Source organism: Littorina saxatilis, linkage group LG8 (genome assembly GCF_037325665.1).
Source record: "Littorina saxatilis isolate snail1 linkage group LG8, US_GU_Lsax_2.0, whole genome shotgun sequence".
Classification (NCBI taxonomy): domain Eukaryota; kingdom Metazoa; phylum Mollusca; class Gastropoda; order Littorinimorpha; family Littorinidae; genus Littorina; species Littorina saxatilis.
This window is the reverse complement of record NC_090252.1, coordinates 58,009,133-58,026,632: the sequence shown is the minus strand read 5'-3', so window position 1 is coordinate 58,026,632 and position 17,500 is coordinate 58,009,133. Positions and strand designations below refer to the sequence as shown.

Here is a 17,500-nt window from a genome sequence, read left to right as displayed (position 1 = left end):
CGAAGATTACTTGACCAAAATTTCAACCAATTTGGTTGAAAAATGAGGGCGTGACAGTGCCGCCTCAACTTTCACGAAAAGCCGGATATGACGTCATCAAAGACATTTATCCAAAAAATGAAAAAAAAGTTCGGGGATTTCATACCCAGGAACTCTCATGTCAAATTTCATAAAGATCGGTCCAGTAGTTTAGTCTGAATCGCTCTACACACACACACACACACACACACAGACAGACACACACACACACACACACACACACACACACACACACAGACACACACACACACACACGCACATACACCACGACCCTCGTTTCGATTCCCCCTCGATGTTAAAATATTTAGTCAAAACTTGACTAAATATAAAAACGTAAGAAACAATTAATGCTGGTTTATGCAAAAGATCGTACACGTGAAAACGTTGGTTCTAAAGCCGGTAGGGTATCTGTCCAACAGTTTGTAAAAGTAACAAGTCGCGTAAGGCGAAAATACAATATTTAGTCAAGTAGCTGTCGAACTCACAGAATGAAACTGAACGCAATGCCATTGTTCAGCAAGACCGTATACTCGTAGCATCGTCAGTCCACCGCTCATGGCAAAGGCAGTGAAATTGACAAGAAGAGCGGGGTAGTAGTTGCGCTAAGAAGGATAGCACGCTTTTCTGTACCTCTCTTTGTTTTAACTTTCTGAGCGTGTTTTTAATCCAAACATATCATATCTATATGTTTTTGGAATCAGGAACCTGTCGTGTTCTCGTCGTGTTGGACGGTCACATGCATATAAACAAACTGGTAGACTATAAATGAAGCAGACACAGGCATGGAGGGTTAGCGTGTTATTTATTCCGCCATGATTCTCCCAGAATCCCCAGCAACCTTTTTACGTCAGGGTTCTTGCATATTGACAATAGAACACGGTTTTCAATGACGTCATAACATTACATCCCCCTTACTTTACGCTTATTTTTTCTTTTAGAAAACACAGCAAATTAGCTCTTCAATGTAACTATGAGTATGACTTTCATAGATGAAAACTTCAACAAAAGAAAACATTCATGTGCTTCTTTCACACTAGTTAAACATAACCAAAAGTCACAGATCAAGAATGTTAGGCCGCTTGACCACGCGACCGCTTCTTGTGGTCACAGGCCGTTCCTTGGGCAATCCCTCAGACGGAGAATCTGTCTCCCTTTGTTCTGAGGACGGATCAGGAAAACCACCGTCCTCCCCGCGATGTCCTGGGCGTCCCGCATCAGTAGGAATGGTTGTTGACGCTTTGTCTGGTGACTGCTTTGGGGTTGGTGCATCACTCAGACGTCTGTTGAGGTGTCGGCGATTTCTTCTCTGTATGCCCGTCTTTGTCTGTAGTTCGTATGACCTCGGAGCAACTGGTCGCAAGATGACTGCTTCTTTCTCCGTAGGTGTTTTCAGCCACACACGTTCTCCTGGCTTGAGGGTAGGAAGGGGTTGAGCTCGGTGTCGCTTGTCGTGGTTTTTCTTCTGTGCCTCTTTCTGCTGGACATCGGCTGACCGCATGTCGTGGAACTTTGGCCAGTCTGGAATAAGCAGATTGGGAACGGCAGGTACCTTGGTTCTCAAACGACGTCCCATAAGTCTTTCCGCTGGACTGAAACCGCACTGCAGAGACGTCGCTCTGTAGTTTAACATGGCCACGTACGGATCTTCAGCTTTCAGGAGCAGCTGCTTGAGGGTCTGCACTGCTCGTTCAGCTTCTCCGTTGGCTTGCGGATACCGTGGACTACTGGTTTCATGGATGAAGCCATATTCTTCACCAAACCTTGAGAACTTGTCAGCGTCAAACTGAGGGCCATTGTCCGTCATCATGACTTCCGGGATTCCATGCCTGGACATGATGCTCTTCAGGTGTTGGATGACAGTTTCACTGGTGGTCGAACGTAGTAGTGCCATTTCTATGTACCTCGAGAAATAGTCCACAACCACAAGGTAGTCGTTTCCACGCCAGTCCATCAAGTCGACACCCACTTTCTGCCATGGATAATCTGGCACTGGTGTAGGTTGCAATGGTTCTGGTGGTGGTTTGCGCTCCTTCACGCAAGTTGCACATTCTTCTATCATGACTTTTATGTCTGTGGAAAGTCCTGACCACCACACTGAAGATCTTGCCAGCGCTCTGCACTTTACGATGCCCTGGTGACCTCCGTGGATTTTGCTGAGAATGTCCTGCCTCATCACTTCTGGAATGACAAGACGGTCCCTGAACAACAACAGTCCTTGTTGTACCGTCAGGTCGTCTCTCACTGTGTGAAAAGGCTTAAGGTCTGGTTCAACCTTGTTAACATCAGGCCATCCTTTGTTGCAGTAGTCTTTCACTTTGCAGCAAATTATATCTTTCTGCTGTTTGGCCCTGATTTCATCCATGCGCTGCTTTGACGCTGGAAATCCTTCCACCACTGACTTGACGTATGCTGCAACATCACTGTCAAGCTGTAAGTCTGACGTCTGTGGAGATCCGACTGGAGCACGCGATAAGGCGTCAGCAGTTGTCAGATCCTTACCAGCTGTGTAGATCACGTCATACCGGTACCGCATCAGCCTCATACGGAACCGTTGAATTAGTGGCGAAAGCTCGTCTAGCTGTTTTGACTTGAGGAGTGCCAGAAGCGGCCTGTGGTCTGTCTCTATGGTGAATGAGGGAAGACCAATCAAGAAGTCAGCGAACTTCTCGCAGGCCCACGTAGACGCTAATGCCTCCTTTTCCACCTGGGCATACCGCTGCTCGGTGGACGTCATAGATCTTGAAGCAAAGAATACGGGTTGCCATTCACCGTCTCTTTCCTGGAGAAGGACAGCTCCCAGCCCGTACGACGAAGCATCAGCTGACACTTTGGTAGGCAAGGATGTGCTGTAGTGAGCCAGCACTGGTGGTGAGGTCAGCTGTTCTTTCAGTCTTTGAAACGCTCTCTCCTGTGCGTCTCCCCATGTCCACTGAATTTCCTTTTTCAGCAAATCACGTAGAGGTCTGGTCTCTTCTGCCAGGTTAGGGGAGAACTTTCGGACGAAGTTCACCAGTCCCAAAACACGTCGTAGTTCAGGGACACTCTTAGGTCGAGGCATGTTCCTGATAGCCTCCACCTTGTCCGGATCCATCTGCACACCATCCTTGGAGATCACGTGTCCGAGGAACTTGATGCTTGTTTGGCCGAAAGCACACTTGTCATTCAGTGTGACACCAGCATCTTGAAGCTTTTCAAGTACTTGCTTCAGACGTTGGTCATGCTCGACTTGGTTGCGTCCGTACACCAACACATCATCTATGTCGCATATGACCCCTGGAATGTCTGATAACAGCTGCGTCATGATGCGATGAAAAACCTCGCTCCCTGACGAGATTCCGAAGAGTAGACATTGAAAACAAAAACGTCCGATTGGTGTAATGAAGGTCGTCAACTCTTGTGAGCTTTTCTCCAGTGGAACTTGATAGAAACCGCTGTTGCAGTCCAGTTTAGTGAATACTGTTGCCTCCTCTAACTGTGCGAGGAGTTGATCTGTAGACGGAAGAGGATAGTTTTCTCTCTTGACACTCTCGTTCAGTCTGGTAAGGTCTACACAGATCCTCACTGCATCATTATGTGCTTTCGGCACCACAACGATGGGGGCACACCAGTCAGTTGGAGTGTTGACTGGTCGAATCACTTCCTGATCTTGCAGTCGCCTAAGCTCCTCCTCTACCTTCTGTTGAAAAGGGAGTGGAACACGTCTCGGTGCTGTCACTGCATACGGCACTGCACTGTCCTTCAGGCGAATCGTATAAGTCTCTTTCATTTTCCCAAGTCCAGAGAACAGCCTGGGGAAAGTCTTCTGAATGCGTTCCTTGTCGCCTTCTTTCACCGTTTCCACACGCTTCACGAGTCCTAGCGCCTGAATTGCTGGTCTCCCTAACAGAGGTTCTTCTAGGTCTTCAACCACGTAGATGTCTTGAATGCTCATGGCGTTCTTGACTTTCATTTTTGACGTGAACTGTCCCAGCACTTTTAGTGGAATTTTACCTGGGCCAAAGAGTCTTTTCGAAGGCCTCTCAAGCGGGTATTTGTTTTTGGGTACCATCACTGCTGGCATCACTGTTACGTCTGCTCCAGTGTCCATCTTAAACTGAATGTTTGACTGCTCTAGCTGAACGTCCACATGCCAGGCGTCAGTTCCTGCATTTGACACTGCTCCCAGATATGCTTCATCTTTCACTTCCTTCACAGAAGCTTGGCTGATGGGCTTGCTGAAACAACAAACTGCATAATGTCCTTTCTTCAGGCATTTTCTGCATTCCGCTTTCGCGGCAGGACAGGACTCTCTGCCATGCTGATCTCGACCGCATCTGGTGCACTTTTGTGACCTTTCTCCGAGATTTCGGCTTGGACGCTTCCACTGTGTTTTCGGATGCTGTCCCTTTTGCATAGCATTCGGAGCCCCCTTTAGGCGATCCACTGTTGTTTCCTTAGACATTTCATGGAGTTGTTGCTGGGATGACTCATAAGCTCTGCATATGTCTACTGCTTTTTTAAAAGTCAGTGTTGAATCTTCAAGAAGTTTCTCCCGCATGGTATCACTTTTGACACCAACGACAATTCTATCCCGTATCATACGGTCTTCCATGATGCCATAATTACAGTTCTTAGCAAGTTGTCTAAGGGCTGCCACATACGCATCGATCGACTCAGACGAATCCTGGCGTCGAATGTGAAATCTGTATGTTTCGAACCTTCATGCGTGGCTCCCACACAAAATTCTTCCAGTTTCTTGATGACAACGCTTATGTCTTTCTTGTTCTCACCTTCAGAGAACCTCATGCTGTCATACACCTCCATTGCATCTTCGCCAATGCAGGCAAGCAACACTGCACACCGGTATTCTCCTTCTTCTTTGTCCAGTCGAGAAGCAATCTCATAATTGTCCCATTGTCTTTTGAACTTCTTCCAGTTTTGGGATAAGTTGCCTTCCATAACCAGCTTTGAAGGTATTGGAACATTGGCTGTGTAATGTCTCCTCTCTGCCTGTAATGGTGGTTGGTTCGGCTGCTCTGCCATACTGGATCTCTGCTGAATCCGTACCACTGAACCACACCTTTCTTTATTTTTGGAGTATGCGCTTCCTACTGCGACGCTACATCTAGTTTGCTGCTGTCGGAGTACGCGATTTTAGATCGAACAAAATGCTCTACGGCACGCGCGAACAAAACTTTCGACTTGCAATCTCGTACATAAAGTTTTTCACACTCACTGCTTCGCTACCAGCCACTTCTGACACCATGTCGTGTTCTCGTCGTGTTGGACGGTCACATGCATATAAGCAAACTGGTAGACTATAAATGAAGCAGACACAGGCATGGAGGGTTAGCGTGTTATTTATTCCGCCGTGATTCTCCCAGAATCCCCAGCAACCTTTTTACGTCAGGGTTCTTGCATATTGACAATAGAACACGGTTTTCAATGACGTCATAACATTACAGAACCGACAAGGAATAAGATGAAAGTGTTTTTAAATTGATTTCGACAATTTAATTTTGATAATAATTTTTATATATTTAATTTTCAGAGCTTGTTTTTAATCCAAATATAACATATTTATATGTTTTTGGAATCAGCAAATGATGGAGAATAAGATAAACGTAAATTTGGATCGTTTTATAAATTTTTATTTTTTTTTACAATTTTCAGATTTTTAATGACCAAAGTCATTAATTAATTTTTAAGCCACCAAGCTGAAATGCAATACCAAAGTCCGGGCTTTGTCGAAGATTACTTGACCAAAATTTCAACCAATTTGGTTGAAAAATGAGGGCGTGACAGTGCCGCCTCAACTTTCACAAAAAGCCGGATATGACGTCATCAAAGACATTTATCCAAAAAATGAAAAAAACGTTCGGGGATTTCATACCCAGAAACTCTCATGTCAAATTTCATAAAGATCGGTCCAGTAGTTTAGTCTGAATCGCTCTACACACACACACACACAGACAGACACACACACAGACACACACACACAGACACACACACACACACACACACACACACACACGCACATACACCACGACCCTCGTTTCGATTCCCCCTCGATGTTAAAATATTTAGTCAAAACTTGACTAAATATAAAAACGGAAGAAGCTATGCCGGTTTATGCAAAAGATCGTACACGTGAAAAAGTTGGTTCTAAAGCCGGCAGGGTATCTGTCCAACAGTAAAAGTAACAATGAAGCTTGAGGCGTAATTAACTATTCGGTCAAGCGTTTGCTCTGAGATACGCCTGATCTCTCTGACTTTCTTTGCTGATCAAACAAGGTTGAGAGAGTTATGAGAAGAAGATCAATAAGTGTAAGGCAAAATCTGTGCTGTGTTTGGGGAAGAACAAAGTCGCATGGTGATGTCATAATCTTTCACTTTTCAATATTACGTCATTAACGTGTTCCAGACTAGATATGACGTTCGCTTATCTTGATCGGCCGAACAGAGTGTACAGTCAATACAGGTTAGAAGCATTTTTTCCTTTAAAGGAATGTCTGCATTTTTAGCAAATTGTCATCGCCACACACCATACAAAATATATTTTTGAAATCGACAAATGATAAGAAACAGAGACATTATAATTATATGTGGCTCTTTCCAACAATACAGAAAGTCGCTATTTAAGTGTTTTCTTCATTTTAAGCCAATTGTGTTATTGAACACAACAGAACTATACATTTATTGACTTTAAAGAAATCGACAAAATCGACTAAATTTGAGTGATTTTCACAAACACATCTTTAAAGGTACCAAGCTGAAATGCATCCTCATAGTCTGCACTAAGTCGGCGATTATGTAACGAACATTTCAAACACATTCCTGAAAAAAAAACCTGTAGCCGTAAAAGTGCCGCCTCAACCTTTGCAAACGGTCAAATATGACATCATCAAATATCCCTATCAAAAACAGGCGACAGATATTTCAAGCAAAATGTTCTCAGAAATATCTGCACCAATGTTAATAACAATCCGTTGAGTAGTTTTAAAGAAAAGCTTGTCACAGACAGACAGACAGACAGTCAGACAGACAAACACACACACATACATCGGGAGACAAACCTCGCTCTCCGCCCTCGTAAAACTTCCAGTCATTAATTGACTGAATGTAAAAACGCAAGAAGCAATGCCGGTTTATGCAAAAGATCATACAAGTAAAATATCGTCAGTAGCAAAACCGGTACCAGGGTATCTGTCCAACACAGATTGTGCAAGTAAAAACGTAAGAAGCAATGCCGGTTTGTGCAAAACAAATTGTACAAGTAAAAACGTAAGAAGCAATGCCGGTTTGTGCAAAAGATCATACAAGTAAAATATCGTCAGTAGCAAAGCCGGTAGGGTATCTGTCCAACACAGATTGTGCAAGTAAAAACGTAAGAAGCAATGCCGGTTTGTGCAAAACAAATTGTACAAGTAAAAACGATGGTTGTGATATTTCTTCTAATGATCCGTTTGTTTATTTGGTGTTTAACGTCGTTTTCAACCACGAAGGTTATATCGCGATGGGGAAAGGGGGGAGATGGGATAGAGCCACTTGTCAATTGTTTCTTGTTCACAAAAGCACTAATCAAAAATTTACTCCAGGGGCTTGCAACGTAGTACAATATATTACCTTACTGGGAGAATGCAAGTTTCCAGTACAAAGGACTTAACATTTCTTACATACTGCATCTTTTATTTATTATTATTATTATTATTATTATCTTTACAAAAATTGACTATATTCTATACAATAAACACTTAACAAGGGTAACACGAGAAACAAAATCCGTTAGTCGCCTCTTACGACATGCTGGGGAGCATCGGGTAAATTCTTCCCCCTAACCCGCGGGGGGTCTATTGATCCGTAGACTATTGTCAGCGGGGTCAGGCTTGCTGCGAAATGATGGCAGTCCGATTGCGAACGTTTGTAATCTTTGAGGGTGGTCGTGCACTAGTCACCTATATTCTCATAGATCGGGAATAAACAAACAAAATTGGCTGCTGATGTTTCAAAATTCTGAATCGAGCAACAAGAAACCAATGGTATTGGAACTTTGAATTTGTGACAATACACAACGTTATGTTCACTGATCTTCGACCCAGCGGTCTTAAGGCTGGAGTTCACACCTGAGGCCATATTTCAAAGTGGTTAGGCAGTTTTAAAGGTTTGTTTTTATGTTAGTTCAGTGTTTTGTTTATCAGGAAAAAACAAAATGAATAGAGCTTGTCGGGCAAAATTTTGAGATAGCGACTGAAGTTTGAGCATAGGTATGAGATTTTTTCACGCAAACCCTACTGAAGAAATTGTGATATTGTATTGTGAATATGTTAACAAAAAAACAATCGGATGATCAGAAACTGAAGAAGAGAAATAGGGAAGCAAAATAGAACATCAAACATAGTGATTTTACAGGTGAATTTGGAAAAAAACCCTTATGTATCCATTTTTGAAGCCCAATTTGAAGCATGGAACACAGTCAAACATAAATCAAAAGTGTTAAAGTGGTTACAGTGTTCAGAAATAGTGTTAAATAACAAGTTGAGTTATCCCTCTTCACAAATTTTAAGAGAAATACACCTCTTGTCGCGCAAAATTTTGAACTGTGATGCTTTTACTACCCCCACCCCCTACTCATTTTTCAGAAAAGAGTGCATATTATCTTCCAAATAGAAAGGCAAGGTAATCAAACGATCAAAAACTTCAGAACAAAAATAGGGAAGCAAAATAGAACATGCAACATAGTGATTTAATAGGTGAATTCAGAAAAAAAACACTTTTTTACTCATTTTATTAGCTGAATTTAAAGCTTGGAAGACAGAAATAAATAAATTAAAAGTGCAAAACTGGTTACAGTGTTCAGAAATAGTGTTAGATACCAAGTTGAGTTATCCCTCTTCATCACAGTTAAAAGAAACGCACCTCTTGTCGAGCAAAATCTTGAACTGTGATGCTTTTACTACCCCTACCCCCTACCCATTCTTCAGAAAAGAGTGCATATTATCTTCCAAATAGAAAGGCAAGGTAATCAGATGATCAAAAACTTCAGAACAGAAATAGGGAAGCAAAAAAGAACACCCAACAGAGTTATTTAACTGTTGAATTCAGAAAAAACACACTTGTTTACTCATTTTGTAAGCTGAATTCAAAACTTGGATGACAGAAAAAAATAAATTAACAGTGCTAAAGTGGTTACAGTGTTCAGAAATAGTGTTAGATACCAAGTTTAGTTATCCCTCTTCATCACAGTTAAAAGAAACACACCTCTTGTCGCGCAAAATCTTGAACTGTGATGCTTTTACTTCCCCCACCCCCTACCCATTTTTCAGAAAAGAGTGCATATTGTCTTCCAAATAGAAAAGCAAGGTAGTCAGATGATCAAAAACTTCAGAACAGAAATAGGGAAGCAAAATAGAACATCCAACATAGTAATTTAACTGTTGAATTCAGAAAAAAACACTTTTTTTACTCATTTTATTAACTGAATTTAAAGCTTGGAAGACAGAAAAAAAAATTAAAAGTGCTAATGTGGTTACAGTGTTCAGAAATAGTGTTAGATACCAAGTTCAGTTATCCCTCTTCATCACAGTTAAAAGAAACACACCTCTTGTCGCGCAAAATCTTGAACTTTGATGCTTTTACTACCCCCACCCCCTACCTATTTTTCAGAAAAGAGTGCATATTATCTTACAAATAGGAAAGCAAGGTAATCAGATGATCAAAAACTTAAGATAAAATAATAGGGAAGCAAAATAAAATATCCAACATAGTGATTTAACTGTTGATATAAAAAACCCACCTTTTTTTTCTCATTTTTTGAAGCTGAATTAGAAGTTTGGAATTCCTTTGAAAGCGGCGTATGGCTGCCTAAATGGCGGGGTAAAAACAGTCATACACGTAAAAATCCACTCGTGCTAAAAACATGAGTGAATGTGGGAGTCTAAGCCCATGAACGAAGAAGAAGAGGAGGAGAAGAAGAAGAAGTTTGGAAGACAGAAAAAATAAATTAAAAGTGCTAAAGTGGTTACAGTGGTTACAGTGTTCAGAAATAGTGTTAGATACCCACCCATTTTAAGAAAAAGTTAACATGATAATTGATATATATCAGACTTTTTTTTATGCAATTACCACTGAAGATTCCAGACCAGGTAAAACAATCATTTTATATTCTTTGTCACATTTTTTACTTTTTTTTTTTATAAATTAATCTATAGCGAGTCTTGTCTCTTTGTGTCATTTAGTTATTTTGAAGAATTCTATCCTGGCAAAAAAAATTTAAAAATCCCTACCTACCTACCCTATTTTGTTTACCCATGTTATTAGAAACAGACAATTTATTTTTTATTGGCCTAAAGATCTTGAAACATTTGTTTTAATAGAGAAATAACAAGTACAGCCCTTAGCTGTGTCACTCGAATTTCTTTGTCAGGCTGAAACTTAGCTGTTGCGTTGAAGTCTGCTGTGTGTGTCTGGGTCCAAAGCAACTTTCACATTCTCATCTACACATTCTCATCTACACACTCACGTTACTCACACAATAACACAATTCTACCCACAGAGGCGTTCGGGGATGGGGGTCTCGCACTCGGGCGAATCACACCACAAAATACAAAGTATAACGTACACAGATTTTTCTATTGAACCAAAAGGCAAATTAAATCATGAATAAATCAATCAAGCAAAACTTCCACACAATGACACATTCACTCTCGGTTCACACTGCGCTCTGGGCATGCACACTTGGCAGCACGTATACGTTCCGACGCCGTTTGTCTTCCTGCAAGTCGGGCCAGCACAGGCACACGATTGTCCAAGAATCACAATAATCCTCGTGAATGTCACAGCAGGCATAGTAAGGTTACGTAGAAAAGTCCAAAAGGGTGCGTTAATGGTGGTAATCCGGCACACACACACACACACACACACACACACACACACACACACACACACTGACACTGACACACACACACACACACACACACACACACACTGCACACACACACACACACACAACGGCTCCGGTTTGGTAAGTTACCTGATAAATAATGTAGCCTGTAGATTTAACGGGGAGACTGATCAGACAGGAAGAGTAATACTTTCACATTTCCGATGTTCAGCGATAAACTTGTTTTCTTCGAGAGTTCGATCTTCGTGCGATTCTGGCGCGTGTCACCAAGAACGTTAAAAAAAACACAGGATAGCATCATGATGCCTCTCTACAAAAACCAGGTCTAGGAACTCTTCATCTAAAGTCAGTCAGTATTAACCTCCTCAACACAATCCTCATCTTGTCCCATAGTGATTTCTGCCGCCAAAGAACATGTGGTTCTCAACTCAAAAGACCGATTTGTCGTCTTCCAGCATTGCGAAATTCAGATCTACCCCAACTTCGTGCATTGATCTGAGCAATAAAATGTAGATGCGATAATCTGCAAACATCTCTTCAACACAATCTGCATCTTGTCCCATCGTGATTTCTGTCGGCAAAGAACATGTGGTTCTCAACTCACAAGACCAATTTGTCATCTTCCAGTCAGTGTGAAATTCTGATCTGCCCCAAGTATGTGCAATAAAATGTAGAAGCGATAATCTGAAAAAAATCTGTTCGCGTGAACGCTGCCACGTTGTCATCAGTCCAATGTCTTTTATCCAGAGCAGGGACGAACACACTTTTTCATCAGCAGTTTGTTATGTTTATCCGCAGACTGCTTTCCATTACTTGTCTGTTTTAGATTGACTCGTATGGTTCTTCAGCCAGGCAAGAAGTGCTTGTTTACAGTGACACGTTCTCACGCACGACATGTCGTAAATGCAAGTTCTAACGATTGTTTTTTATTGCACTGATAGAGAATGTCGATAGTTGTAAACTTCTGACATTTCCTAATGTTTATTTCATTATTTTGCATACGGATATGGCTAATAAGTGGATAATCTGTTACGACACGAAACGCGTTCTAAATCCGGGAAGGGAGGCTACTCCAGCGTACTGTCAGGTGTGTTCTAATACCTTAACAAGGACGGACAGACAGAAAAACACTTATAGTACAAGACAAACATGTATAATACAGAAAACAAGAAAAGTAAATACTTCATACGTCATGTCCATTGGATTGGAACACCACAGCCCCCCCCCCCCCTCCCTTCCCCTTCCCCAATAGAAGACTCCTTCCCTTTTTAAGACCCTGTCTTCTCAGATTTGTTGTTCATCATCACTGTAAACTTACCCCCATTTTAATACCCTGTCTTCTCCGATTTGTTGTTCATCATCACTGTAAACTTACCCCATTTTAAGACCCTGGCTTCTCAGATTTGTTGTTCATCATCACTGTAAACTTACCCCATTTTAAGACCCTGGCTTCTCAGATTTGTTGTTCATCATCACTGTAAACTTACCCCATTTTAAGACACTGGCTTCTCAGATTTGTTGTTCATCATCACTGTAAACTTACCCCCATTTTAAGACCCTGTCTTCTCAGATTTGTTGTTCATCATCACTGTAAACTTACCCCCATTTTCAGACCCTGTCTTCTCAGATTTGTTGTTCATCATCACTGTAAACTTACCCCCATTTTCAGACCCTGTCTTCACAGATTTGTTGTTCATCATCACTGTAAACATACCCCCATTTTAAGACATTTTCCATTTTCAGACCGGATTTGTCCAGATTGTTGTCAGGTCTTAAAAGGAGTTGTATACAACAACAAGTATGTCCAAGAGAACGTTGATTTCCTACAAATTGCCATATTATTATTATTATTATTATTATTATTTAAGTTATTGAGACATCCCAGTGCACTAAGGGATTTATAGAGCAAATCGAGAAAATTCATTATTGAACGAAGCGCATAGCGCTGAGTTCAATAATTATTTTCGAGATTTGCTCTATAAATCCTTTAGTGCACTGGGATTGTTTCAATAACGATATTGTCAGTACCGCCATAGAAAAAAGAAGATTCCAAACGCACATTTTGCAATGCGCATTTGAATAGGCATAACTGTGTGGTCAGGTCGTGCACAGTAAAGATCTACTTTTGTGTGGGGTGTCTCAAGTGTGTCGTGCTTTCGTCACACGCATTTTAATTTCTGTTGGTAAATTCCAGTGTAGCGTTAATCTGAACAGTGATGATCTTTCAGAGAGACCTCATTTGAACTCGGAGAAAGGCTCTTCATTATTTGCGATTCGAAACCTCCAGTCGAGCTTCGACGGATTGACTATGCGGAGTGACTCCCCTTGAATTGACTCAAAGCGGGACTCGACGGTTCGCACATTTTCAAAACAAATGTGGCACATTTCTCGTGTTCTATCTTCGCTCATCGGGGAGTCTGATACTAAACATGAACGGTAAGAATGCTCTGAACCCTACACGTATTATATCCCCATCGTTTTTCGTTCACATTTGCCCAACATGTTAATTTGCTGAGCGGGGTTAATGTCGTCTGCTAGGCTACCTGCCAACCTGGGCAATGGAACGACTGCAGTCTGCACTGAGTCTGTACGCATGAGGCAGGCTGCTAATAAATCTTATATATGGTAAGAACGTTCTGAACCTTACACGTTTTCGATTACGATTGTTCTTGCTTTGAAATAATAATTCTGAAACCATTCATTTACTGAACTGATGTAGTCGTATGTCTGTGTTGTCTGCTACAGAGTCGATCGAGTCAGTCTTCCAAACTGGTCTAGCTGGTACGTTATCGGAATAACACTTGTGTTTTCTGTTAGCCGCTGGGAATTGTATACTAACTCATCATTTGGTAATGTGGATGATAAGCTACATGCCACTAACACGGCATATGAGAAGAATCTATGCAAGTCGGCGAAAATTAGATGAAACACAGCGGCTTCTATTTTTTTTTAGATCACTGGCACTGGCACAGGCACATGCAATCTGTCAGAAAAAACCCCACTTCTGCTTTAATTGAGAAGCAGGGAATTTATGGTCATTTGGTATTGTGGAGAATATAAGCTACATGTCATTAATTAATTCTGAGGATGAGAGCACAGTCTTGCTTAGGCAAAGGGCGCAAGAATACGCTCTGTGGAAAAGTTAGCGCACTCCAAGAGTGCGCTAACAGTTTTAGCGCATCGCCATTAGCCAATCAACTGGTTCACATCAGTCATGTGACACCAGTACTTACTGACAATTATTATTATTATATGGGAGATTTATATAGCGCTTAACGTTCTTTAAGCGCTTTACATATTCTGTCGTGTGAGATGGAATTTTTTACACAATACAATTTTGCCAGGAAAGACCCTTTTGTCAATCGTGGGATCGTTAACGTGCACACCCCAATGTAGTGTACACGAAGGGACCTCGGTTTTTCTTCTCATCCGAAAGACTAGCACTTGAACCCACGTTGTATACAACAAGTATGTCCAAGAGAATGTTGATTTCCTACAAATTGCCATGTTATTATTATTATTATATGGGAGATTTATATAGCGCTTAACGTTCTCAAAGCGCTTTACATATTCTGTCGTGTGAGATGGAATTGTTTACACAATGTATCACGCATTCACATCGGCCAGTACATCTCAAGCCATTACGGCGAATATTTACTATTCCAAGTCACACGGGTATTTGGTGTACATTTTTGATCTATGCCTATACAATTTTGCCAGGAAAGACCCTTTTGTCAATCGTGGGATCTTTAACGTGCACACCCCATACATTTTGCTAAGACAATTAGAAACGTTCCAAATATGGCTTGCACACAGTTTTGTTCCCATTAAAATAACCATGCTTCTGTGTTAAATCGTGTTAAAGTAATGTGCACACATTCCATTTACAAATCTTAAATAAATAAGACATTCTTAATTATTCTCTTAAATCTATCCGAACACATTGTATGTACTAAACATCGAGATTACATAATGTTATATTTGTAACTCACGATGGGAATCCTGATATACTTTCTTTGTTTAGTGGGGCACTTACGGGGGTCGATGCTTGCCTCTGCAGACAACAGAAATGTCACAGCGTTCAAGGTTTCATTTATTATTTTTTTACATTTAGTCAAGTTTTGACTAAATGTTTTAACATCGAGGGGGAATCGAAACGAGGGTCGTGGTGTATGTGTGTGCGTGTGTGCGTGCGTGCGTGCGTGTAGAGCGATTCATACCAAACTACTGGAGCGATCTTTATGAAATTTGACATGAGAGTTCCTGGGTATGATATCCCCGAACATTTTTTTTTCCTTTTTTTGATAAATGTCTTTGATGACGTCATATCCGGCTTTTCGTGAAAGTTGAGGCGGCACTGTCACGCTCTCATTTTTCAACCAAATTGGTTGAAATTTTGATCAAGTAGTCTTCGACAAAGCCCGGACTTCGGTATTGCATTTCAGCTTGGTGGCTTAAAAATTAATTAATGACTTTGGTCATTAAAAATCTGAAAATTGTAAACAAAATTATTTTTTTCTAAAACGATCCAAATTTACGTTCATCTTATTTTCCATCATTTGCTGATTCCAAAAACATATACATATGTTATATTTGGATTAAAAACAAGCTCTGAAAATTAAATATATAAAAATTATTATCAAATTTTTTTTTTCGAAATCAATTTAAAAACACTTTCATCTTATTCCTTGTCGGTTCCTGATTCCAAAAACATATAGTTATGATATGTTTGGATTCAAAACACGCTCAGAAAGTTAAAACGAAGAGAGGTACAGAAAAGCGTGCTATCCTTCTCAGCGCAACTACTACACCGCTCTTCTTGTCAATTTCACTGCCTTCGCCATGAGCGGTGGACTGACGATGCTACGGTCTTGCTAAAACATTGCATTGCGTTCAGTTTCATTCTGTGAGTTCGACAGCTACTTGACTAAATATTGTATTTTCGCCTTACGCGACTTGTTATTTATTTACGAGGATTTATATCGCGCACGTATCTCACCACACAAGGCGACTCAAGGCGCATGTTACCTATTAATGCCGTGTGAGATGGAATTTTTTACACAATATATCACGCATTCACATCGGCCAGTACATCAACAGCCTATATGCGCTGCATCCACCTTTCACGGCCTAGTTATTCCAGGTCACACGGGTATTTTGGTGGAATTTTGTTTTATGAACGCCTATCCAATTTTGCCAATAAAGACCCTTTTGTCAATCGTGGGATCTTTAACGTGCATACCTTAATGTAGTGTACACGAAGGTGCATTTATTAGGTGCATTTCAGTTGTACATGGACGAAATTTAAGAAATATTCTTTTCTCCAGATCCATGATGATAAATATAGGTGGTATGAAATTGTTCCAATGTTATTGGACTGGAGATTTTGTTTCGAATCGGTGACAAATCTCCTTTTCCTTGGATGCCTTGGTATTTTAAGATTCGTGCTCAGCTAACATTAAACGTACAGTGAATGTTGACGAGTTTTGACCACAAGTGCGCATGCTCAGATATTTACACAATGCTTTAGCTCTTCAAAGCGCATGCTCAGATATTTACACAATGGTTTCCTGGGTTTTTCCAAATCTTTATACCACCTTTTAGCTTATATGGAAATTAAACTGCGTTTGACCATATAAGGAACATAATTGCAGTCAAAGAGTGCATTGAATGAATGTATCTAATTTTAGTTTAAGCTTGTTTTTAATATTCAGTTTTTGTTCACGACAGATGATCGGGATAACGTTAGAGTGAGTTAGTGTGGGAAGGGGGGGGGGAGGGGCATCGGCAGGTCTGCAATATAGTGTTTATCAATTTCCGTCTTACAAATCATATCTATTAAAATTAAGTGTTAAATAACAGTTCATGTACAAACTAGAAGAACTGCGAGCTCGTATCTGTGTTGTGTAGTGACGTGAAAAAAACCTACCCACTCCATACCACTGTCCCAAAATGGAACCTTATTATTTCACGCTCAAAATCAAAATTTACTAATTTGATATCACAAAAATTGCCAACTATGTGCATGAGTAAAACAAACCCACTAGTTTGGTACCTCATTTGTGAAACAATAAAACGTTGACATATATGGGATTATTATACGCGCAATGAAATACTTGTCTTGGTTTTTGATTCTTATAGACTGAGCCAGTCTTTTTTTTTAAATTTGTGTAATACAATTACATTATTTTCCTTCAAAGAACGGACATGTTTTATGGTTTTCTTTTATTCAAAGTGTTCTTTTGTTGTTGAATACAGCCACCAGCCTCTTTTTTCTCTCCTAAATATCCTGACAGTCTTTAGTTTGAAGTGGCGCAGTTGGCAAATACTCGTACAGACGCTAACCACTTTTGTCCCCAAAGAGTCAACCAATTCAGAATTCAAACAATATTAAACAACCCACAATGTTTCACGTGTCCTGCCAAAAACACAGTTAGTTTGAACTAACTCTCACACCAGCAGCTGCTGTCACGTTGAAGGCTGTTGATTTAATTATGTTATGTTATAAACTTGCAGCAAGAAACGTACTCTTTTTTTATTTTTATTTATTTTTTTAGAAATATCGATGTTTATATGCAGCAA

General features: G+C 40.6%; 1 protein-coding gene across 2 annotated transcripts in view; it reads right to left on the bottom strand.

The window, feature by feature from the left end:
- LOC138972401 (uncharacterized) overlaps positions 1-17,500 on the bottom strand; it is a 34,616-nt gene that overhangs the window by 8,739 nt on the left and 8,377 nt on the right. The window lies entirely within an intron of this gene.